The sequence below is a fragment of the Sciurus vulgaris genome (genome assembly GCF_902686455.1).
Source record: "Sciurus vulgaris genome assembly, chromosome: 8".
In the NCBI taxonomy this organism is placed as follows: Eukaryota; Metazoa; Chordata; class Mammalia; order Rodentia; family Sciuridae; genus Sciurus; species Sciurus vulgaris.
This window is the reverse complement of record NC_136468.1, coordinates 115,978,412-116,004,464: the sequence shown is the minus strand read 5'-3', so window position 1 is coordinate 116,004,464 and position 26,053 is coordinate 115,978,412. Positions and strand designations below refer to the sequence as shown.

General features: G+C 40.5%; 1 protein-coding gene and 1 long non-coding RNA gene across 2 annotated transcripts in view; one reads left to right on the top strand and one right to left on the bottom strand.

Moving 5' to 3' along the window:
* LOC306668291 (uncharacterized protein) overlaps positions 1 to 14,616 on the top strand; it is a 140,031-nt gene extending 125,415 nt beyond the window's left edge. The window contains exon 4 of the transcript XR_013765815.1: positions 13,515 to 14,616. The gene's annotated coding sequence lies outside the window, so the exon portion shown is untranslated. The remainder of the gene's footprint in view (positions 1 to 13,514) is intronic.
* The window catches only part of LOC306668296, a 547,020-nt gene that overhangs the window by 318,550 nt on the left and 202,417 nt on the right, over positions 1 to 26,053 (bottom strand). The gene's annotated exons all lie outside the window — the stretch shown is intronic.

Genomic DNA, 26,053 nt, shown 5'->3' with positions numbered 1-26,053 from the left:
AAAATAAAAAGGTTTAAAATTCGTTGGGCGAGAGAGGTCATTGTAGATAGGGCTAGGGCTTGCTTTTGAGTTGCTGGACCTAGTCTCTTCAGCCCACACAGGGAAAAAAAAAAGAAGAAAAATTACGTGTTTAGTAAAAGCCAAGAATCACAATCTCTCACAAACTCTTTCTCTCTCTCTCTCTCTCTCTCTCTCTCTCTCTCTCTCTCTCTCTCTCTGTCACACACACACACAAACACACACAGAAACACACACCACACCACAAAATCAGCAAAAACTGGCCATTCCTCTCAGGGAAATCTACATTTAAAGTTTATAGCAACTACAGTGAGATTGTTGCTCATTTCCAGTTAATGGGTAAAAGTTTTGTGCATCATCCAGGCTTTCTCATTTTTAAACTGGAGTCGAATAGTTCATAATTATATTTGTCTCTTCCTTTAGGACCATTTCCAGAAAGTATTCAAGGTGTTCTCAATTTACTGAGTGACAGGGGACACTTCACTTTTGGGCAGCCATGAATCTCTATACGCTATGGATGTATTCCTGTGTATAATTTTAGGAGGTACTCACTAGCCCTTCCTCTAAGCAAATCTATAGACCAAGCAGATGACTTTCTGCACAAACTAAAGCCTCCACCACATATGTTTGAACAAGACATGATTAGGGAATGTATACTATGGGGTATGGTCAAAAGACCAGGAACTCTAATGTCAGGCAGATGCAGATTGGAGAAGTGGCTCAGGAACAACACAATAGCAAAAAAATATAAGATAATGGCATATGCCCTTGGAACCTGTCTCTTCATCAGTAAGAGAAGACTCATGATAGCCATTTTGCAGTGTTCTTTTATTAGAAACAATTCACAGACAACCACCTAAGATTCAATACATTATAGATATCAGCCATTCGGCCCATAGTGTGGTGTAGTTCATGGGCCTCATGATGACTTGTTTGACCAGTGGCATAGCCATTGTGGACTGCCATACCTGTGTGCCCTGAGCAGCTGTCATTCTTGTGGCAATTGAACTTACCATCCTGCAGGACAGCACTGCCTTTGGGGACCTAGTCCAGGGTCTTCCACACGTTTGAGCTTAAATTCTGGATGGAGGGAACTGAGCTCTTCCACAAGTATTAATTCAATGTGTCCCTTCAAAGTCAACCTCCAGTTCTCATTGTATTGGTTAGACTTGCACCACCATCAAACAGGAGAAGGACTTTGTCCTCCTACTGGCAAATGAGACATGACAGAATGACTTCCAAAAACTTTAATAACGTAACATCCAAGTGGGCCCTCTGTGTCAACATGACTGCCATGAGGTTAGCTCCATTTTCTACTCATACCCCTGGTATGTAAAGCTCCCACCTTCAGTGAGTGGAGGCTAGGGATATGAAGCAAAAGCTTGGCATTGAAACAGCTCACTCCAGGGCCAGTGTGGGAAGGGAATGGTAGTGGACATTCCTTTCAGGATTGATGTCCAATGGGTAGGAGACAGTGTGTTCCAGCATGGGAGGCATTTTGTGGAGGGGTGGGACAAAGGGTATCTCCTGAAAGATGGGAATCAGGAATAGGGATCTGGTCTGGCACTGTGGCATCTGATACAATAGGGGCTGCCATGAGACCACCAGAGCAGCTTGCATAGCAACAGGGGTCGCTGCCCTGGAGCTGCTGCCTCTGAGGCCATAAACCCTGCCTTCAGGGGTGTCTGACTCCCACAGACAATCCGGAATGTGTCCTTCCATCTCAGTGTTGGTACCAGCTGTGGGAGGGCCTAGTTTGATAGCTGCATCGATACCATGGTGTCTCTGCATATTTATCCAGTACAAGAGAGGACTGTAAATGAAGGTGGAAGCGTTCAACACTTCCACCACTGCTGGGCACGCCTCTCCTGCCGTATCTTCTTCCTCCAGTGAATAAATATAGTGCAGCCAGCGATTACCACACAACACAGTCCCATGAGTCCAAAGTATAGTGAGACCCAGGCTGAGGCAGTAAAAGAAAGAAAAGAGGCAGCTGACTGACAGCTCTGGCTTGGGACCTGAACTGTTTCTCATTCCTCTTCTTGATTTGGCTCATTCATCCATCCATTCCCTCCCTCCCTCCTTAAAGACCTATCTCATCATTTTATTATTCAGTTAAAGCTAGGTCTGCAGGGAGCCTAAGAGTCCATGTTAGCCTTTTAGAGATAAGGGACACTAGGTCTAAAGGAAACATGACCTGCTGAGACTCAGTGAGGTCTTCTGGCTCCCAGTCCAGGACCCATCCAGTCAGACTGATTAACTGAACTTAAGGGCAAGACCCTCAAGGAACCACTTGACGGCACCAATGTATCTTTTCTGGCTGGGGAGAACATGGTTTCTGCCTTCTAAAACTCCTTAGTTTCCTAGAGGAGTCTCTCTCTTAACTAATTAGCACTCCATGCAGGCAGCCACCACCCCATCTATACAAAGCATCTTCCCTGAAAGTTTGTCTCCACACTCAAAGACTGAAGGGATAATTACTGCCATGCAGGACCAGGTTCTCCATTTGAGTATCCATACTGTTGAGACTTGTTACCAGGCCCATGGTTTGGCAAGCATCAACTGCTCCACAAATCTGTCCACCAATGGGAGTCTTTGGAATGCCCAAGCCCCATTGTTGCCTAAAGATGATGTCTCTGGGTTCTGAGCACTGGGAATTCCAGGGCTGGTGCCTGTGGAGTGGCTCTGAGTTGATGGAAGGAATGGATTCCATCTTGTGGCATGTCATGAGCATAGTTCTCTTCCATCAAATACTGGTCCACCCCAGAATTGTCTGTTCCCAACTTCTTACGGTGAAGTCACAAAACAGCCCCCAGAATCGGGGCCTCACACTCATGGGCTTATATTTATGTTGTTGCTTGTTAGGAAGCCATTTCTGGATATATTTTGCAGTGGGAAATTGGGCAGTGAGCACAGTGAATATTGGGTAGGCCTGGCCTCAAGAAGTTTGTGACCAAGACGTGAGGGGAAAAAAAACTGTTCAGGGAAACCAAGCGGTCAAAACCTTCTTCGTTGGCTCCTACAGTCTCATTTGCTTCTTCAACAGGGGCTGGCAAAGTGTTTTCTCATCATCGTCAGGCCCTGTGGGAGCTCTCCCTATGAGGTCCTGCATCTCTTCCTAGCTTCATCTCCCTCCCCATCCTTCATATGCCTTTCCCTTCTTGGTATGCTAGATTCCCCAAAGGCCCTGTTTATTCACCTCTGAAGTTTGGCTCAAGCTGTTCCTTCGCTCAATAGTGCCTCTCCCACATTTCCACCACTGAAAACCTTATTATCTTCCCAGGTGGTCAGCTCTCCCTACTCTGAGAAAAATAGTCCCTTCAGCTGATTTCCCTGAACCACATTATCTCCAGTTGGAAGCGACGTGGAAGTTGTCTAATCCAACTCTTTCATATGCTTGAGTACTGATGGCACAACTTCCCTACTCAGTAGCTATTTTATTATTTTATCATTGATTTCTAATTTTAGTTTATAATGATCTGATAGAATGTAGGGTGTTATCTCCTTTTTTTATTTACTAAGTGTTGCTTTGTGGCATAAGATATGGTCTCTTTTAGAGGAGGATTTATGAACTGCCGAGAAAAAAAGTGTATTTGCATGTTTATTGATGAAATAGTCTTACATGTCAAGTCTAATGACTGATTGTATTGTTTACTTCTATAGTTTATTTACTTTTTGTTTACAAGATCTGTCCAATAGAGAGAGGGGTGTGTTAAAGTCACCCAGCATCACTGTGCTCTGGTCTATTTGATTCTGACATTGAGAAGGGTTTGTTTGATTTACATAGATTCTTCATTATTTGTACCATAAATATTTACAATCATTATGTCTGGCTGCTGTGTAATTCCCTTCAGTAGTATGAAATGACTTTCTTTGTCCCTTCAGATTAACTTTGGCTTGATGTCCACTTTTTGTAATATGAAGATGGAAGCCTCTGCTTGTTCATGAAATCCATATGAGTGATATGTTTCTTTCCCATCCTTTCAGCTTCAGTCTATGAATGTCTTTGCCTATGAGGTGAATCTCTTGGAGGTATCATATCTTTGGGTCTTATTTTTTAATTCAACCTGAAAATCTATGTCTTTTGATTGATGAGTTTAGTCCATTAATATTCAACATTATTACTGAGATATGACTTGTATCACTTGTCATTTTGGTGTGATTCTGACTTTTAATTTAATTTAGATTCTATTTTGACTATTTGTTTAGTTTAGTTTCTCCCTTTGCTGGTTTCACTTTTTTTTTTTTTTAATACTTCATCATCAAGGAATATTTTTTGGCAATGTTCTGTAGTGCAGGCTTTCTATTTGTGAATTCTTTTATCTTTTTTTTAATCAAGGAAGGTTTTCACAATTATCTTCATATCTGAAATTAATTCCACTGGATATAAAATTCTTTTTTTTTATTGTAAACAAATGGGATACATGTTGTTTCTCTGTACTTGGCACAAAGGCATACCATTTGTGTAATCATAAATTTACATAGAGTAATGTTGTTTGATTCATTCTGTTATTTTTTTCCCTTCCCCGCAACCCTCCCACCCCTCTTTTCCTTCTATACAGAGCTTCCTTCCTTCATACTTGCCCCCCTCCCTAACCCTAACTCTAACCCTAACACTAACCCTTCCCTCCCCCCATTATGTGTCATCATCCACTTATTAGCGATATCATTCTTCCTTTGGCTTTTTGAGATTGGCTTATCTCACTTAGCATGATATTCTCCAATTTCATCCATTTGCCTGCAAATGCCATAATTTTATCATTCTTTATGGCTGAGTAATATTCCATTGTATATATATACCACAGTTTCTTTATCCACTCATCAATTGAAGAGCATCTGGGTTGGTTCCACAGTCTGGCTATTGTGAATTGAGCAGCTATGAACATTGACATGGCTGTATCTCTGTAGTATGCTGATTTTAAGTCCTTTGGGGATAGGCCAAGGAGTGGGATAGCTGGGTCAAATGGAGGGTCCATTCCAAGTTTTCTAAGGAATCTCCACACTGCTTTCCAGAGTGGCTGCACTAATTTGCAGCCCCACCAGCAATGTATGAGTGTACCTTTCTCCCCACATCCTCGCCAACACCTGTTGTTGCTCGTATTCTTGATAATCGCCATTCTAATTGGGGTGAGATGGAATCTTAGGGTGGTTTTGATTTGCATTTCTCTTATTACTAGAGATGGTGAACATTTTTCCATATGTTTGTTGATTGCTTGTAGATCTTCTTCTGTGAAGTGTCTATTCATTTCCTTAGCCCATTTGTTGACTGGATTATTTGAATTCTTGGAGTAGAGTTTTTTGAGTTCTTTATAGATTCTGGAGATTAGTGCTCTATCTGAAGTATGATTGGCAAAGATATTCTCCCACTTTGTAGGCTCTTTCTTCGCATTGCTGATAGTTTCCTTTGCTGAGAGAAAGCTTTTTAGTTTGAATCTATCCCAGTTATTGATTCTTGCTTTTATTTCTTGTGCTATGGGAGTCCTGTTAAGGAAGTCTGGTCCTAAGCCGACATGTTGAAGATCTGGACCTACTTTTTCTTCTATAATCTGCAGGGTCTCTGGTCTAATTCCAAGGTCCTTAATCCATTTTGAGTTTAGTTTCGTGCATGGTGAGAGATATGGGTTTAGTTTCATTCTGTTGCATATGGATTTCCAATTCTCCCAGCACCATTTGTTGAAGAGGCTATCTTTTCTCCATTGCATATTTTTGGCCCCTTTGTCTAGTATGAGAAAATTGTATTTATTTGGGTTTGTGTCCGTGTCCTCTATTCTGTACCATTGATCTACCTTTCTATTTTGGTACCAATACCATGCCGTTTTTGTTACTATTGCTTTGTAGTAGAGTTGAAGATCTGGTATTGCAATACCCCCTGTTTCACTCTTCCTGCTAAGGATTGCTTTCGCTATTCTAGTTTTCTTATTCTTCCAGATGAATTTCATAATTGCTTGCTCTATTTCTGTAAGGTACGTCATTGGGATTTTAATTGGAATTGCATTGAATTTGTATAGCACTTTAGGTAGTATGGCCATTTTGACAATATTAATTCTTCCTATCCAAGAACATGGGAGATCTTTCCATCTTCTAAGGTGTTCTTTAATTTCTTTCTTTAGTGTTGTATAGTTCTCATTGTAGAGCTCTTCTACCTCTTTTGTGAGATTGATTCCCAAGTATTTTATTTTTTTCGATGCTATTGTGAATGGGATAGTTTTCCTAATTTCTCTTTCTGAAGATTCATCACTTATGTATAAAAATACATTGGATTTATGAGCATTGATCTTGTAACCTGCTACTTTACTGAATTCACTTATGAGTTCTAAGAGTTTTCTGGTAGAATTTCCAGGTTCCTCTAAATATATAATCATGTCATCAGCGAACAGGGATAGTTTGAGTTCTTCTTTTCCAATTCATATCCCTTTAATTTCTTTGGTTTGTCTAATTGCTCTGGCTAGAGTCTCAAGAACAATGTTGAATAGAAGTGGTGAAAGAGGGCATCCCTGCCTTGTTCCAGTTTTTAGGGGGAATGCTTTCAGTTTTTCACCATTTAGAATGATATTAACCATGGGCTTAGCATAAATGGCCTTTACAATGTTAAGGAATGTTCCCACTACCCCAATATTGTCTAGTGTTTTGAGCATGAAGGGGTGCTGTATTTTATCAAATGCTTTTTCTGCATCTATTGAAATAATCATGTGATTCTTGACTTTAAGTCTATTGATATGGTGAATGACATTTATTGATTTCCTGATGTTGAACCAACCTTGCATGCCTGGGATGAAACCCACTTGATCATGGTGCACTATCTTTTTAATATGTTTTTGTATGCGATTTGCTAAAATTTTGTTGAGAATTTTTGCGTCGATGTTCATTAAGGATATTGGTCTGAAATTTTCTTTCCTTGATGAGTCTCTGTCTGGTTTAGGTATCAGTGTGATATTGGCTTCATAGAATGAGTTTGGGAGGGTTCCCTCCTCTTCTATTTTATGGAATACTTTGAGAAGTATTGGAATGAGCTCTTCTTTAAAGGTTTTGTAGAACTCGGCTGAGAACCCATCTGGTCCCGGACTTTTCTTTGTTGGTAGGCTTTTGATGACTTCTTCTATTTCAGTACTTGATATTGGTCTATTGAAATTGTGTATGTCTTCCTCGTTCAGTTTAGGCAATTCATATGTCTCTAGAAACCTGTTGATGCCTTCAAAATTTTCTATTTTGTTGGAGTATAGATTTTCAAAATAGCTTCTAATTATGTTTTGTATTTCCATCCTGTCTGTTGTGATATTTCCTTGTTCATTCCGAATTTTAGTGATTTGGGTTTTCTCTCGTCTTCTCTTTGTTAGCGTGGCTAAAGATTTATCAATTTTGTTTATTTTTTCAAAGAACCAACTATTTATTTTGTCAGTTTTTTGTATTGTTTCTTTTGTTTCAATTTTGTTGATTTCAGCTCTGAGTTGAACTATTTCCTGTCTTCTACTACTTTTGGTGCTGTTCTGTTCTTCTTTTTCTAGGGCTTTGAGCTGTAGTGTCAGGTCATTTATTTGTTGAGTTTTACTTCTTTTATTAAATGCGCTCCATGAATTAAATTTCCCTCTAAGTACTGCTTTCATAGTGTCCCAGAGATTTTGATATGATGTTTCTTTGTTCTCATTTACCTCTAAGAATTTTTTAATTTCCTTCCTAATATCTTCTGTTATCCATTCATCATATAATAGCATATTGTTTAATCTCCAGATGTTGGAATAGTTTCTGTGTTTTACTCTTTCATTTATTTCTAACTTCAAACCATTATGATCTGATAGAATACAAGGTAGTGTCTCTATCCTCTTGTATTTGCTAACATTAGCTTTGTGGCATAATATATGGTGTATTTTAGAGAAGGATCCATGTGCTGCTGAGAAGAAAGTGTATTCACTCTTGGTTGGATGGTATATTCTATAAATGTCCGTTAAGTCTAAATTATTGATTGTGTTATTGAGATCTATGGTTTCTTTGTTCAATTTTTGTTTGGAAGATCTATCCAGTGGTGAGAGAGGCGTGTTAAAATCACCTAGTATTATTGTGTTATGGTCTATTTGGTTTCTGAAATTGAGAAGGATTTGTTTGACATACATGGATGAGCCACTGTTTGGGGCATAGATGTTTATGATTGTTATATCTTGCTGATTTATGCTTCCCTTAAGCAGTATGAAATGACCTTCTTTATCCCTTCTGACTAACTTTTGCTTGAAGTCCACATTATTGGAAATGAGGATGGATACTCCAGCTTTTTTGCTGAGTCCATGTGCATGGTATGTTTTTCCCCATCCTTTCACCTTTAGTCTATGGGTATCTTTTTCTATGAGGTGAGTCTCTTGCAGGCAACATATTGTTGGATCTTTCTTTTTAATCCTATCTGCCTGTCTATGTCTTTTGATTGATGAATTCAGGCCATGAACATTCAGGGTTATTATTGAGATATGATTTGGTTTCCCAGTCATTTGGTTCATTTTTTAAATTTTATTTATTTATTTGTTTGACACAACTTGGCTCCTCCTTTATTTGAAAATTCCTTTAGGATAATTCCTCCCTTTGCTGATTTGCTTCTTTGTTTTTCATCTCTTCTTCATGGAATATTTTGCTGAGATGTTCTGTAATGCTGGCTTCCTTTTTGTAAATTCTTTTAGCTTTTGTTTTTCATGGAAGGATTTTATTTCATCGTCAAATTTGAAGGTAAGTTTTGCTGAGTATGAGATTCTTGGTTGGCATCCATTTTCTTTCAGGGCTTGAAAAATGTTGTTCCAGGCCCTTCTAGCTTTTAGGGTCTGGATTGAAAAATCTGCTGATATCTGTATTGGTTTCCCCCTGAATGTAATTTGGTTCTTTTCTCTCACAGCCTTTAAAATTCTGTCTTTATTTTGTATGTTAGGCATTTTCCTTTTAATGTGCCTTGGTGTAGGTCTGTTGTAATTTTGTATATTTGGAGTCCTATAAGCCTCTTGAACTTGATTTTCCATTTCATTCTTCAGGTTTGGGAAATTTTCTGATATTATTTCATTGAATAGATTGTTCATTCCTTTGGTTTGTTTCTCTGAGCCTTCCTCAATCCCAATAATTCTTAAATTTGGCCTTTTCATGATATCCCATAGTTCTTGGAGATTCTGTTCATGATTTCTTACCATCTTCTCTGTTTGTTCAACTTTGTTTTCAAGGTTAAATATTTTGTCTTCAATGTCTGAGGTTCTGTCTTCCAGGTGTTCTATCCTACTGGATATACTTTCTATGGAGTTCTTAATTTGGTTTATTGTTTCCTTCATGTCAAGCATTTCTGTTTGGTTCTCTAACTCTTTATTGAAAGGATCTTTTGCTTCCTGTATTTGCTCTTTTAACTGTCGATTGGTGCGATCAATCAATGCTTGCATTTGCTCTTTCATCTCATCATTCAGTGCGTGCATTTGCTCTTTCATCTCATCTTTTGCTTCTCTGATCATTTTAATTATGTACATTCTGAACTCCTTTTCTGTCATTTCTTCTGCCATGCTGTCACTGGGTTTTATTGATGTAACTTCTAGATTTGTTTGCAGCATTTTCTTTCCTTGTTTTCTCATATTGTTCAGGTATCAGAGGACCGCTGAGATATTGTAGATTTCCTCTATTGACTTACAATGTCCCTGAAGATTTCTCTATATATCCCCCCTTAGCCTTCAGTAGGCTGAAGTCTTGGAGGAAGTTGATAATGCGGTGCTCCACAAGGAAGCTGTCTCTCTAGGAGTGGTGGCCTTCAGGTGGGGTATAATCCCTGCTAGTGGGCAGAGGTGCCTCCACTTGTTGATCAATGATCATCCAAAGGGGACCTAGGCTGTGGGCTGAGGCAAGGCCTGTTTGGGCCTGAGTCTCTGGTTTTACCGTCCTTGTTGTGAAATCTCACCCGGCAGGGAAGACTCACCCGGTGGGGAGGTCTCGCTGGTCAGTTCCCTCCTAGAGGTTCCCCTCAATTTACAGCTACCGCCTGGGTTGGGCTGCCTTCCCCTGCAAAGTTCCCAGGGGCCCGGCCCTACCTCCTGGGCCTGGGAGCCTCACCCTTTGCAGATGACTCTCCTTAGGCTGCCCTTCCTCCGAGAATCTGCCCGCAGGCCTGGAACCTTCGCTCCGCCCCAAGCCCGTCTCTGTGCGGTTCTTCCACCAAGAAGCCCCCTAGATCCTGGGACCCTGCTCTGCACCCAATCGCCCGGCTATGCGGCCCCTCCTCTGAGCAGCCACCTGGGGCCCCGAACAATCGCTCTGAGTCCCAGAGACCCGCCACAGGCCTCTTCCTCCAGACAGCCACCCAGTATTCCGGTGCGGTCACTAGGAGTCCAAGCAACTCACTTCGTGCCTCCACCTCCACCAACCACCCGTAGCCCTGGGCAATCAATCACTCCAAGTCAAAATGACCCTCCCTGTTCCTCCTCCTCCTCCAGGTAACCCCCCAGGTGTTCAAGAGCGGTCACTCTGAGTGGCTCTGAATCCACGTGACCCGCTGCACGTGTCCTCTGGGCAGCCCCCCGGAGCTCTGGTGCGGCCACTAGAGACCAAGCGACCCACCGCGCTTCTCCTCCAGGCAGCCCCCCTGTGTTCAGGAGCGGTCGCTTTAAGTCCAAACAACTCACCACTCGCCTTCTCCTCTGAGCAGCCGCCTGGAGCGCTAATGCAGTCACTGCGAGTCCAAACGCCCTGCCGCGCTCCTCCTCCTCCTCCTCCTACCCTCCGGGCAGGCCCCGGTGTTCAGAAGTGGTCTGAGTCCAAACAGCTCGCCATGCAGCCCCTCCTCTGGTAACCGCCTGTAGCTCTGGTGCAGTCACTCCGAATCCAAGTGGCCACGCTCCTCTCCTCCTCCTCAGGGCAGGCCCCGGTGTCCTGAGTCCACACAGCTCTCCTCGCCGCTCCTCCCCTGGGCAGCCGCCGGAGCCCCAGTGGTTGCTCCGAGTCCCAGCGCTGTGCTGAGCGGCCTCCTTTATGAAGCTCCCAGTTGTCCGAGTTCACTGCTCCAGCGGGGGGGGGGGGGCGGAGGGGCTAAAATTCTTGATTGGTATCCATTTTCTTTTACAGCTTGAAATATGTTGTTCCCTGGCATCCTAGCTTTGAGGGTCTGGGTTGAGAAATCAATTCAGATCCAAATTGGTTTTCCCTTATACATAATTTGCTTTTTTCCTCTCATGGTCTTTAAGATTTTATCCTTAGTTCATATTTAGTTATTTTTATTATAACATATCTGGGTTTTGTCTGCTGTAGTTTAGTTCATTTGGTGTCCTGTAAGTCTCCTGTATTTGATTTTGCATTTCATTCTTTCTGTGTGGGAAATTTTATGATGTTATATCAGTGAAAACTTTGTGCATTCCTTTGGTTTGTAGGTCTTCTTCTTCTAGCCTGATAACTCTTAAAATTGGTCTTTTGATGTTATCCCATAATTTTTGGAATTTCTTTCATGGTTTCTTACCATCTTCACTCCATTGTTGACTTTATTGTCAATATTAAATATTTTGTCATCATTATCTGAGGTTCTGTCCTCAAAATGGTCTAGTGTGTGGTGATACATTCCATTGAATTTATAATTTGATTTATTGATTCCTTCATTTTGAATATTTCTGCCTGTTTTTTTCACAATCTCTCTTTATTGAAGTGATCTTTCACTTCCTGCATTTTCTGTTTGATTTCACTGTTTATACCATCCTTTACTTCACAGATCAGATTAACTATGTACATTCTAAACTCTATCTCAGACATTTCTTCTATTGTGTTGTCAGTGGCTTCTCTCATTGGGGCATCTTGGTTTGTTTGTGGCATTTTTTCCCCTTGTTTTTTCATGTTGCTTGTTGTTTTCTCATCTGATTGTATGGATCTGAGGCAATACAGATTCTACCCTGTAGATCTATATTGTCACTGAAGATATCCTGTATCCTGCCTTTAAGAGGGAGACCAATATCAGTAGTTTTCCTTTTTCCTTCTATCTACCCATTGTCAAGATAAAATAAGCAATCTAGGATATGCTTTGATATCCCAGGAAAGTTTGATTAGAGAATTCTCTGATTAGACCGTTGTCTAATATTATAAGTCCTGGGCTGAGATAAAAGGAAAGCCATGAAGATTGTTACTAAATTACTACCATGTTATCAAGATGCATCTTGCATTTGATGAGTTCAGAAGATGAGGTTTAGAGGAAATGAACTTAGAGAAGAACGATAGTGCAGTCACTTTTTGATGTAATGTGTTCCATCTTATTTTTTTATCCTTAGCATTTTTATATCACCAAAGGCATATAATTCACATTTTAATGCATTGTAAACTGGGCTCTTATTTAATTTTCTGCCTTTGCAAATTTTTTAAACCTCAGTTAGAGAATAATAAAATTTAAGAGCCAGAAAGAAGTGTTGAACATAAAAAAGTAACTGTTGGTTGCTATTCAAAAGTAGAAGTGGTTTGAGCAGTAGTTCACATTTTAACACAAAATATCACACCACAACACCAATACACACTTTTGCCTAAATTTCTTTACTTTACTTTTAGACCTTTTGTGTTTTTACTGCCATCCCAGTGTACCAGTCCCTTTGTCTTACCTCATCTAAGCATCCTAACCAGATGCAATGTGTCCTTACCATTCTTCAGTCATTTGACACCTTGTTTCAATTACCTTGGCTCATATTGGAACTCTAAATAGACTGACCTACTATACAGTAAGTATTAGGGTAGAAGTAGCAATAGAAGAGAGAAAAATAAATCCATAATGAATAAAAGTAATGTGAGATGAACTGATGTTCTAATACACATGAGCTCAGATCTCTCTTTTCACAAATACTTTGAATTAGAACTATTACAGCTCCTCCTTTACTTTTCTGAGAGTTGTTGCCATCAGTTGAACATCAACATAGGGGAACAGAGGGAAGTACAGGGGAGTGCTTGTGTTTTGTTTGTGTTCAACTGTTTTTATTGTTTTTGTTTTGTTATTTGGCTTTTTGGGAAGGTCTTCAGGGTTGTATGGGCATAAAGCTCTCTCAAGTGGTCTGGTCATGAAGCAGTGTGATATTTAGGACAGCTATTTAGGGTGATATAGCTCCTAGAAAACAATATCCTCCTCATTTAGGAAATGGGTGTTGCACAGGTACCTGAGCAAGAGTACATTTTCTTTACTGATGACCATACATGGCTTCTCCTATCAGACAAATGTTCACAGCAAATGAGATCATCTGGAGCACAATATTCCCTTAATGATCTAGCTTCAAATCCAGCCAGACACACATCAACACTGAACAACAAAGACATCCCTGTTATTTGTTCATTCATTCCTTCAGTGCCTTTACAGGGAACATAGTAGAGACTCAAGTAAGGTCTTCTACCTTAAACTTTTTTTTTTTTTTAGTTGTCAGTGGACCTTTATTTTATTTATTTATACACAGTGCTGAGAATGGAACCTCACACATGCTAGACAAGTACTCTACCACTGAGCTACAACTCCAACCCCTTAAACCTTCTTTGATCTTTGTTTTGGGCAGAAGGAAGACAGTCCAAATTCTCGGTGTCCAAGCTGTGAGAGAAACTGGAGCTGATCGGTGCTCTCACAAACAAACCTGACAGCAGCAGGCCTCCAGAGACTGCAGAAGAAGGTGAGCACTGGGCTGGCTTCTGAGTATTTCATGCAGGCTTGGGCAGCTTGCTCCCACATAGGGAGTGTGAAAGGTGTTTCAGCAGCACTGATTGAACCCAGTGAGTGATGCCTGAGCTTACCAATATGAAGCCGATGCACTCTGTTTTCATTTAGAAAAAGCCCATATTGTACACGATTTGTACTCTGGTGATTAAGGGAAGAATGGGTAATGTTTAGCTGGAAATAGACTTCTCTGTGCTGTCTGCATACAATTATAGGCAAAAATGTTACTGTCATAACATAGTAAACCAGCTCTAAATGTTGTTTATGGTACTCTTCATTTCAGTATTAAATTTACTTAAAAATAGATTTTATTCCTTCGTGTAACCATTAACATATAATGGAATGATTATTGGATTAGAAGAGCACTTGACTTTGGTTTGGTAGGGACGTAATTAATTAATATTTGCAGATGCATTACCTCCATTATGGACATAACAAATGTATTAGACCTTTGACCCCTTTTCCAATAAGTATTATTTAGTTTGGGAAAGCAAGATAGCCTCCCTTGGATGCTTTTGATTGGGAAGCAGAACAACAGTGGTAGGTCTTGTCCTAATATTTGGTGCTACATAATCTTATGGAAACACTCTTTTAGCACTAGCTTACCTGGTAGCTTGTGCGCCCAGACCAGGCTTATTTATTGAACATCTCCCAGGATGTTAAAAGATCTTTGATATCCTGATTTTATGCTGTTGTCACTTGACTGCTTAAACTCTTACCATCTAAATATGGATAATGCCAACTTTACTATAGCCTGAGTATCACTTAGGTGAAATGTTTGGGACTGGAAATGTTTCAGATTTTTGGAATGTTTGCATATATATAATGAGATTTCTTGGATATGGGTAGTCAGATCTCAATATGAAACTTATTTATTTTTCATATACACCAAGCCTGACAGTTGGGAACGGATGGACTCTTTTTTTTCCCCCATTTTGTTTCTTTTTTTTTTTTTTTTTTTTTTGCAGTTCTGGGACTTGAACTGAGGACCTTGCACATGCTAGGCAAGCCCCCTGCCACTGATTTACATCCCTATCCCCTAATAGTAATCTTATGCAGTATTTTTATGCACCTTTTTTTTTTTTGGTGTTGGGGATTGAACTCAAAGGCACTTAACTACTGAGACATGTTCATCCCTTCCTACCATTTTATATTTTATTTAGACTCAGGGTTTCACTGAGTTTCTTGGGGCTTCATTAAATTGGCTACCAAACAGCAAAAGGTCCATTGAAGGTAAGTATACTCTTAAATAAATGAAGGTTAAAAAATAATTTAAAATACATTTATTTTGTATGTTTAAAATACATTTATTTTCTTTTTTAATTTATTTATTTATTTTGATTAATTGTACACAAATGGGGTACAGCTGTACATGAACTGTCTCTTATAACTAATTTTGTCTTGAATTCTGCATTATCTGATATGAAAATGGATACCCCTGCTTTTTTATTGAGTCCATGTGCATGGTATATTTTTTTCCCATCCTTTCACCTTTAGTCTGTGATTATCTTTTTCTATGAGATGAGTCTGTTGAAGGCAGTATATTGTTGGGTATTTTTTTAAATCCAATCTGCCAGTCTATGCATTTTGATTGATGAGTTCAGGCCATTAACATTCAGGGTTATTATTGAGATATGATTTGTATTCCCAGTCATTTTGGCTTATTTTTGGTGTTTGACTTGCTTTCTCCTTTATTTGGCCATTATTCTAGGGTAGTTTCTCCCTATGCTAACTTACATCATTGTTTTTTATTTCTTCCTCATGGAATATTTTGATAAGAATATTTTATAGTGCCAACTTTCTATTTGTAAATTATTTTAGCTTTTTTCATGGAAGGATTTTATTTCATCATCAAATCTGAAGGTAAGTTTCGCTGGGTATAAGATTCTTGGTTGGCATCCATTTTCTTTCAGTACTTGAAATATGTTGTTCCAGGTTCTTCTAGCTTTTAGGGTCTGGGTTGAAAAATCTGCTGATATTCGTATTGGTTTCCCTCTGAATGCAATCTGATTTTTTTCTCACAACCTTTGAAATTCTATCTTTATTTTGTATGTTAGGTACTTTCATTATAATGTGCCTTGGTATGGATCTGTTGTAATTTTGTACATTTGGTGTCCTATAAGACACTTGTACTTGGTTTTCCATTTCATTCTTCAGATTAGGGAAATTTTCTGATATTATTTCATTGAATATATTGTTCATTCCTTTGGTTTGTATCTCTGTGCCTTCCTCAATCCCAATAATTCTTAATGTTGATCTTTTCATGATATCCCATAATTCTTGGAGGTTTTGTTCATGATTTCTTACCATCTTATCTTTTGGTCAACTTTGTTTTCAAGATTAAATATTTTTTTCTTCAATGTCTGAAGTTCTGTATTCCAAGTGATCTAGCCTATTGGTTATACTTTCTATTGAGTTTTTAAATTTGGTTTATTGTTTCCTTCATTTCAAGGATTTGTTTGTTTTTTATTTTTTGAAATCTCTTATCTCTTCATTGAAATGATCTTTTGCTTTCTGCATTTGCTCTTTTAACTGTTGATTAGTGAACATTCATTGCCTGCCATTTGCTCTTATCTCATCATTTGCTTCTCTCATCATTTTAATTATGTACATTCTGAACTCCCTTTCTGACATTTCTTCTATCATACTGTCATTGGATTTTATTGATGTAGCTTCTAGGTTTGTTTGGGATCCTTTCTTCCCTTGTTTTCTCATGTTGTTCATGTATCTTCCCTTCTAGGAGTGGGAATCTGAGGTATTGCAGCTTCTGCCCTATAGACTTGTAGTGTCTCTCCAGGTTTTCAATACCTCACCTTGAAGTGAGAGATCAGTAATAGCAGCATACCATACAAACAATACGCATCCTTAACTCAAGTAGTCCCTTTTAAGATATTAACCACATTGTCTTAATAAACAGATTATGAATTCAATTATTATCTTCAGCTTAGCCAATAGGTTTACAAGAAGGACCACAATTTCTAATAGTGGAAAAAGAGGATGGGGAGGGATGTAGGGTATAACATTAATGAGATAAGAAGTACGTCTATAGAGGTATAACGTCATAGGAGTAGTGAAAGTGGAATTAAAAGAAATTCATTGTTAGTATGTGAAAAGGGAGAAAGAGTCTCCAAGGAGACAGATACATAAGGGGAAAATAAGATGAGAAAAATATTAATAAAAGAAAAGTAGGAATAATAGTGGTATAATATGAATAATCATAATATTACTACTACTATAAAAACATACAATAAAACTATACAGTACTATTCAAACCTCTTCAGTAGCCTGATGCCTGGCAGGAACTTAATGCTGTATCCCAGGAAGGGTGATGCCTCTCTAGGGATGATAGACTCCAGGTGGGCTGTAATCCCTGCTAGTGGGCAGAGGCACCCCCACCTGTTGACAGATGGTCAGTGGGCAGTATGGGTGCTAGATCTTTATCTGTGTCTGGCTGGGCTGGGCCTGGTTTTCTGGGCCAGGCATCCCCGGCATGGGAGTCTTGCACAGACTGACTCCCCAGCTGGGCTGGGCATGGGTCTCTCGGGATATTTTTAAAGAAATATATAGAAATATAAACTACATTGATCTTCTTTGGTTTTAGAGATTAAGAATTCTATGTCTGTGGGGACAAAATGAAGTCCTATTAAGTGTTAGACTATTTATAGAAATTCTCCAATTCTGTTGGCTGAAATAGTGTCTTGAGAATGAAGAAGGTACAGGTCATCTGGTGGAATTGCTCTGTTTTTAACTACCTGAAAGAAAATTGGAGGAGTTGTTGGAGGCAGCATAGAAATAGAGAGAAAGAGAATGCTTTGAAAAGACAGTCTCTGGGACTAGGGCTGTAGCTCAGTGGCAGAGTACTTGCCTAGCATGTGTGAGGCACTGGGTTTGATCCTTAACACCACATTAAAAAGAAAGAATGGCATGCTGCCAATCTGCAATTACAAAAACAAATTTTTAAAAAAGATACAAAATTTTTCAAATCACATACAAATACATATTAAAAAGCTAGTGCAAAAGGATTGAGTGGGTTTTGTCCCAGGAATGCAAGATTGGTTCAACAGTGGGAAATCAATAAATATAATTCACCACATCAACAGACTTAAAGTTAAGAATCACATGATTATTTCAATAGATGCAGGAAAAGCATTTGATAAAATACATCACCCTTTATGCTCAAAACACCAGAAAAAATAGAAATGGTAGAAACATACCTCCCATGTAAAGGCTGATCAGTGGCATAGCCATTGTGGACGGCCATACCTGTGTGCTCACAGCAACTGTCATTCTTGTGCCAATTGTACTTAGCATCCTGCAGAAGAGCAGTGCCTTTGGGGACCTAGCCCAGGGTCTTGCACACTTGTGAATGGAGGGAATTGAGCTCATCCAGAAGTATTGATTCAATGTGTCCCTTCAAAGTCAACCTCCAGTTCTCATTGTATTGGTTAGACTTGCACCACCATCAAACAGGAGAAGGACATTGCCCTCCTACTGGCAAATGAGAGATAACAGACTGACTTTTCAAAAATCTTTAATAACGTAACATCCAAGTGGTCCCTCTATGTCAACATGACTGCCATGAGGTTAGCTCCATTTTCTACTCATAGTCCTGGTACGTAAAGCTCCCACCTTCAGTGAGTGGAGGCTAGGGATATGAAGCAAAAGCTTGGCATTGAAACAGTTCATTCCAGGGCCAGTGTGGGAAGGGAATGGTAGTGGACATTCCTTTCAGGATCGATGTCCAACGGGTAGGAGACAGAGCATTCTAGCATGGGAGGCATTTTGTGGAGGGGTGGGACAAAGGATATCTCCTGAAAGATGGGAATCAGGAATGGGGATCTGGTCTGGCGCTGTGGCATCTGATTAGATAGGGGCTGCTGTGAGACCACCAGAGCAGCTTGCATAGCAACAGGGGTCGCTGCCCTGGAGCTGCTGCCTCTGAGGCCATAAACCCTGCCTTCAGGGGTGTCTGACTCCCAAAGACAATCTGGAATGTGTCCTTCCATCTCAGTGTTGGTACCAGCTGTGGGAGGGCCTATTTTGAAAGCTACATTGATACCATGGTGTCTCTGCATATTTATCCAGTACAAGAGTGGACTGTAAATGAAGGTGGAAGCATTCATCATTTCTACCCACTGCTGGGCACGCCTCTCCTACCGCACCTTCTTCCTCTAGGGAAGAAATATATGCAGCCAGCGGTTACCACACAACACAGTCCCATGAGTCCAATGTATAGTGAGACCCAGGCTGAGGCAGTAAAAGAAAGAAAAGAGGCAGCTGACTGACAGCTCTGGCTTGGGACCTGAACTGTTTCTCATTCCTCTTCTTGATTTGGCTCATTCATCCATCCATTTCCTCCCTCCCTCCTTAAAGACCTATCTCATCATTTTATTATTCAGTTAAAGCTAGGTCTGCAGGGAGCTTAAGAGTCCACGTTAGCCTTTTAGAGGTCAGGAACACTTCCCAGACTCAGGCCTTCTGACTCCCAGTCCAGGACCCATCCAATCCCTCAGACTGATAAACTGAACTTAAGGTCAAGACCCTCAAGGAACCACTTGACAAGGGCACCAATGTATTATTTCTGGTTGGGCAGAACATGGTTTCTGCCTTTTAAAACTCCTTAGTTACCTAGAGGAGTCTGTCTCTTAACTATTTAGCACTCCATGCAGGCAGCCACCACCCCATTTATACAAAGCACCTTCCCTGAAAGTTTGTCCCCACACTCAAAAAGACTGAAGGGATACTTACTGCCAGGAAGGCCCAGGTTCTCCATTTCAGGATCCATACCATTGAGACTTGTTACCAGGCCCATGGCTTGGCAAAGAATATACTCACCCACTAATCTGTCTACCAGTGGAATCTTCGGAAGGCCCAAGCCGTATTGTTACTTAAGAAGATGTCACCGGGTTCTGAGCACTGGGAATTCCAGGGCTGGTGCCTGTGGAGTGGCTCTGAGTTGATGAAAGGAAGCGACTCCATCTTGTGGTATCTCAGGAGCATAGTTGTCTTCCATCAAATACTGGTCCACCCCAGTAGTGTCCCAATTTCTTATGGTGAAGTCACAAAACAGCCCCCAGAATAGGGCCCTCACACCCTCATAAGCTAATATTTATGTTGTTAGTTGTTAGGAAGCCATTTCTAGATATATTTTCCAGTGGGCAGTTGGGCAGGGAGTAGTGTGAACATTGGGGAAACCTGCCCTCAAGAAGTTTCTGACCAAGCTGTCAGAGAAAAAAATTGTTCAGGGGAACCAAGTGGTCACAACATGCTTCTTTGGCTCCTATAGCTCTCTTTTGCTTCTTCAAGAAGGGCTGGCAAAGTGTTTTCTCAGCTTCATCAGGCCCTGTGGGAGCTCTACCTTAAGAGGTCCTGCATCTCCTTCCAGCTTCATCTCCCTCACCATCCTTCATATGCCTTTCCCTTCTTGGTATGCTAGATTCCCCAAAGACCCTGTTTATTCACCTCTGGAGTTTGGCTCAAGTTGTTCCTTCACTCCGTAGTGCCTCTCTCCACATTTCCACCTCTAAACACCTCATCTTCCCAGGTGGTCAGCCATCCCTACTCTCAGGCTTATAGTCACTTCAGTTGATTTTCCACAACCACATTATCTCCAATTGGAAGAGACTTGGAGAGTTATCTAATCACATAGATGCTTGGGTACTAAGGGCAGAACTTCACTACTCAGCAGCCAGTCCCCCAGGGTTCCTTTGACTCAGGGACTTGCTTACCATCTCCTGAAGCAGCATGTTTCATTTATGACAAGTTAACTTAGAAAGCTATTTTCTAATCAAGTCTAGCTCAGCCTCCCAGTAGGTTGTACCACTGATCCTGGCTGGTACTCTTTAGTTACTCCCGTCTTTATCAGTAGTCAGAATGATCCTTTTAAGAATAGATCGTGTTACACAGTTCAAACATACAGTGACTTCCCATCTCACTAAGATTGCTTCCTGCAGGCTGCAGATGGGCCCTGGAAATGTTTTAGTCTCTCACCCTGTGGACCAGGTGTGCTCTCCGTGTACAGTGACTGATGAATTTCTATTGTTCTGCTTAGGACCTGTGAAGAAAGGCAAAGGAAGAAGTAGTCAGGTGACTGCTGTTGGAATGGTTGCCATTGATCCAATGTTTTGCCAGTGGACCTCAGATTCCATCAGGCTACCAGGGCAGGAGCCAGGGTGTGACCACTCAGAATATCAGGAAGGGGAACTATGTCTATTTCCTGGTTCCCGCTTAGGGTCAGAACACACATTCAGCTCATCGAAGTTTAGGAGCTGTGGTTTTGTATTCACAGTCATCAGAAAAAGAAAGACATGAATTACAACACCCAACTTTTCAGATCTGAGAATGTTTGACATGCCAGGTGTCATGAGGAATCAGACTTGTGCTCAAAAGTAAAAGCAAAGTACTTCTGCAGAAGGGTGTGCTAAAAAAATAAGATCAGCAGAGCAATCACACCTGGGTGGGCAGTCTACCTGCTTTTATCCCTAATGCAGCTGTGACCCTTGACCTGACAGGACAAATTCAGAGGTACAATCTATACAATTGACTAATTGAGATATTTAAAAAATATACCTTGAGTTGTTTCTCCTTCCCTATTCTCTTGTGTTGGGAAAGCATTCTTGGGGTGCCTACATTCTTACACCTGTGTACTTCTTACCTGTCTAAATTCCTCTTTCTTAACAGATTTTTCTCTCTGTCAGACTGATCCCTTCCCCCACCTGTTTATCAAGGGGATGTTCAGGTGATGGCTTTTGGGTTTGCCATATCCATGGGCTCTGGTGCTATAGTGTCACTTTACATTCTGCTATTTGTCCTCTGGCTGCCTTTCTTATATAGCAGTATAACCCTTAAGACTAAATACTGTATTCTGAAAATAGACCACTGGACTTTCTATTTCTCACAAGAAGAACCTGAGAAAAGATGTGAACAACTTGATCCTCAATAAGAAATGAGCATCGCAAGAGCCTGCTGGAAGGGAATCATGGGAATGACTGTGGGCAAGACAGAAGCTGAGCCTGGTGGCCTGGGATGAGGTATGGCTGTGGTCAGGGGATGTAGGTGCATACACACACAGGCATAGCTGAACTTAAGGATGCTGGTTCCACTTGACAGATGAGGAAACTGAGGCACAGGAAAGAACATGTGTGTCCAAGGCTGCCCACCAGTTGACAGAGCCAGGACTGATGTTGGATCTGGTATTCTTCCCACTGTACTTGAAAGTCATGTGTCCACAGCATCATATCAAAGGAAATGGAAGCAGCGATGCTGGTGTTGCTGAGGAAGTAGTTGAATCGCTTAATAATGTAAAAGCAGATAAGTGACTGCAAGTGACTGATGACTGTGTACTCTGGTGGGAGGCAAAGTCACAAAGAGGGAGCTGAGGGTGTCCCTGGATGCTTCTGTTGGTGTCCAGGAGGCAAACTGATCTGGATTCTCTGTCTTGATGTCAATTGTTATTCTACCCTTTTCCTACTCTCTTTCAATATGCACCTTCAATATACCTTTTTAATATGCTGTATTCATTTAAAAAACATAGTAATGTTTCTATGGGTAAAATTCTAAATAAGATTTTAATCCATTTTAAGCCAGTGAAAAATTGAGATTATCATAATCTTTAATTCTATTCATTACTTAAGTAAACTTCAAAGCATCAATTAAAACAAGAAGTAAAGATGATGGTGATCCATTGCAAGAGGAGTGACTGCCAAATAAAAATGCTTCCTACACTTCAAAACTGCTAAGAGTAGAATTTAAACTTTTCACCACAAAACAGCATGCATGTGAAGCATAAATATGCAGATCAATATGGTTGTAAACATGCATGAAATTATTGTACCCATCCATATATGCAATTATTATGTCAATTAAAATGGATTTAAGAAATAGTTGGATTATTATTAGTTGGATTAGAGATTCCAAAAAGAATGACTTAAATTTAATGAACTCACAAAAAAGTAGTTAAGAGAAAGTACAAATCAAGAGAGAGGAGTTGCCTGTGTTAAAGACATGGTGGACACCACATAGTGCTTGCTGTGTGCTGGGGCTCTCCCACCTGAGTGCACTATGGGATGCTGGCTACACAGTGGCCCTGGCCACAGGGCCATTAGTATTCCAGCTTTGAGTCAGAGATTGAGGCAGCAGGGGAGAAGTCACTTTAGAGGCTCCCAGAGTGAGCATGGCCTTGGAGCTTGAGCCCACATCCCTGCCTGGCACAGAGGAGCTGAGCCTGTGGCTGCTCTGACCTGAGCTGGGTCAAGCTCAACACAGCAGGGTGAAGGTGTGTGACAGACACTGGAGGACCAGTCTTGGTCCAGTCCTGTTTTCTAATCCCAATATCCACCCAATCTTGGTTTCTAATCTCACTCTCCAATCACGGGACCCTTGGAGAAGCAGTCAATGCTAGGGCTGCAGCAGACAGCATGAGATGGATCTCAGCACTGCATCATGCCAGAAAGTCAGGAACATCCAACCAAGAAAGTTCAGAGCACATGGACAAGCAGGAGCAATTGGAAGGGTGGAATGGAGGATGCTATGGATTTATAACCCAGGTGCAGAAATACATGATTCCATATGATTCCATAAATGAGTAAATGAGGGAGAGGAGGCAAACTTTACTTGGAAAAGATTTTCAATTAGCATATGCAGATACTCCCTCCAAGAAGGGGAGTGCTGGACTTGAGACTGGCAGTCACAGAAGAGATGGAGACAAGAATGGAACACTGCCTTAGCAAGCCATGAAGGGTGACAGCATCAGGCACCTCTGACACAATGAAAGAATTTCCCACACCCCTGGACTGGAGAACACTCCACAGAATACCCAGCCTACTCCTTAAGGTTATGAAACACAGGGAGAAGTGAGGGTCACAGACCATAGAAGGGAAGACTGGTGACAACCAAATGCAGCTGGAGCCATTGGTAGGACTCTGGGACAGGAAGCAGCACTCATGGTAACCAGTAGCATCTGAGTCCCATCAGGGGCTAAATAATAGCAACAAGTCTATATCAGCTCTCAGCTGTGCAAATGCCCTGGGGAAGTGAGAGGTGAATTGAAGGAGCATGACCTGAGGGCTGTGCAGAGTCTCTGCCTTGATGTCACAGTCTCAGGATAGCTCATGACATGTCATGACTGCCAAAGCTGGACAGCTATGGGAAGTCATCTTAGGGGGTCAGGTAATTTTGGATTTTCCATAACAAATCCAGAATGCATAGTTTAGTTATTGTTTCCGTGGGCAAGCATGAGTTTTGAATTATAATGTTTCACTAATAAATGCATCAGGTTTTTGTTTAGTTCATATTCTATATTTTCACCGAATTCCCTCAAGTATTCATGCAAGTATTAATATTTATTATTATTATCAAGATCTGTTTTACAGATGAGAAAGCTGAGCTCAGAAAGATTAAGTGACTTGACCAAGGTAGCCTAGGACTAAAATTAAACCACCACGTCTTGTCTTGTAGACGATTAAGAGTCTTCCCATTCTAAAACCAGGAAGATGAAGGGTCCTCAGCACCAAGCCCTGCTGGCATTGCCGTCTCCCTCCCTCTGTCCTGGGTGCGCAGCACTGGCACACTCTGCAAGGAGCCTGCGTGTGCACACTCACCGCCTGTGTGCTTCAGTACTCCAGAGGCCTGTTCTGCTTCCTTGAGCTGTCACTACATCCCATAGCATAGATGTTCCTTTATTTGCACACCCTTCCCCCACTGTTGTTCGGTACTTGGGTGAGCCCAGTATTTTATGATTATAGTGAACCCTCATCATCACATATTTCAGAACCCTGTACAATGATTTTCATAGAATAGTTTTCAAGAAGCATAACTATGGACCTAATAATAAGGATATTTAAATATTTTTTATTTTTTACAGACTGCACTTTGATTCATTGTACACAAATGGGGTACATCATTTCATTTCTATGGTTGTGCACAATGTAGAGTCATACCATTCATATAATCATACAAGTACATAGGGTAATGTGTCTCTCATTCCATGATTTTTCATACCCTGCCTCCCTCTCATTTCCTTCTACATAATCTAAAGTTCCTCCATTCTTCTCTCACTCCTCACCTCCATCCCCATTATATATCATCATCCACTTATCAGGGAAAACATTCGGCCTTTGGTTTTTTGGGATTGGCTTATTTCACTTAGCATGATATTCTCCAACTGCATCCATTTGCCTGCAAATGCCATAATTTTATGCTTCTTTATAACTGAGTAATATTCCATTGTGTATATATACCACAGTTTCTTTATCTATTCATCTGTTGAAGGGCATCTAGGTTGGTTCCATGATCTAGCTATTGTGAATTGAGCTGCTCTAAACATTGATGTGACTGTGTCACTGCAGTATGCTGATTTTAAGTACTTTGGGTATAAACTGAGGGGTGGGATAACTGGGTCAACAGGTGGGTCCATTCCACGTTTTCTGAAGATTCTCCACACTGCTTTCCAGAGTGGCTGCACCAATTTGCAACTCCACCAGCAACGTATGAGTGTGCCTTTTTTCCCACAGCCACACCAACATCTGACATTTTTTGTGTTCTTGATAATCGCCATTCTAGTTGGAGTGAGGTGAAATCTTACTAACAAATTATACAAACAAGTTTTGCTAAATGGCTTGTGCCCCAGCAGATTCCAGAGGGACTAATCTCTATTGTGCTGTCAGCACTTCATATTCTAGATTTTCTAAATTTTTTTTATTTCCCAGTGGGTAAAAGGATAACCCCCATTTCTGATTTGAGTTTCCCTGATTATGTGGTTGAGCATATTTTTAAAATGCTTATTAGCCATTAGTATTCCTTTTATAAAATACCTCTCCTATCCTGTTCTCCTTCTCCCCTGGGCTTTGGATTTTGTGTGAAAGCTCTCTATTGCCAGAGATTTCCTTCTAGTCTTTCGCTCTCATCTTTTAACTTTGTTTGTGGTGTCTTTTGATGTATGGAAGTTTTAAATTTCTATGTAAGTATTCCTTCTCTTTAATTTTCAAATTATGGAATGTTCTAAATTTATAGGCAAGTATAAAGAAGAATATAAAATCTATATACTCACCAGCAGCTTCATAAAACCTTTGTATCTTGCCACATATAAATTTTCCCACCAGCTTGTAATTTTTATCTGGTGATTTAGTTTTGGCCTTTTAAAAACCCAATTGAAACATTTATTCTTTTGCATTGAACTGCAGTTGCATTTATTTCTCTGTTCTGTGAATTTCTCTGCTCATCTTTGCTTCTCAGGGTCCACGTCTTCCCTCTGGTTTTATTGTATTTTTAAATAGGTACATCCTTGATGATGCTTTTAGAGAGAGTCTCTGGATGTTATATTCCCTTAGTTTTTTTTTTTTTTTTTTTTTTTTTTTACTAAAAAGGTCTTTATTTTGCCTTCTTAAA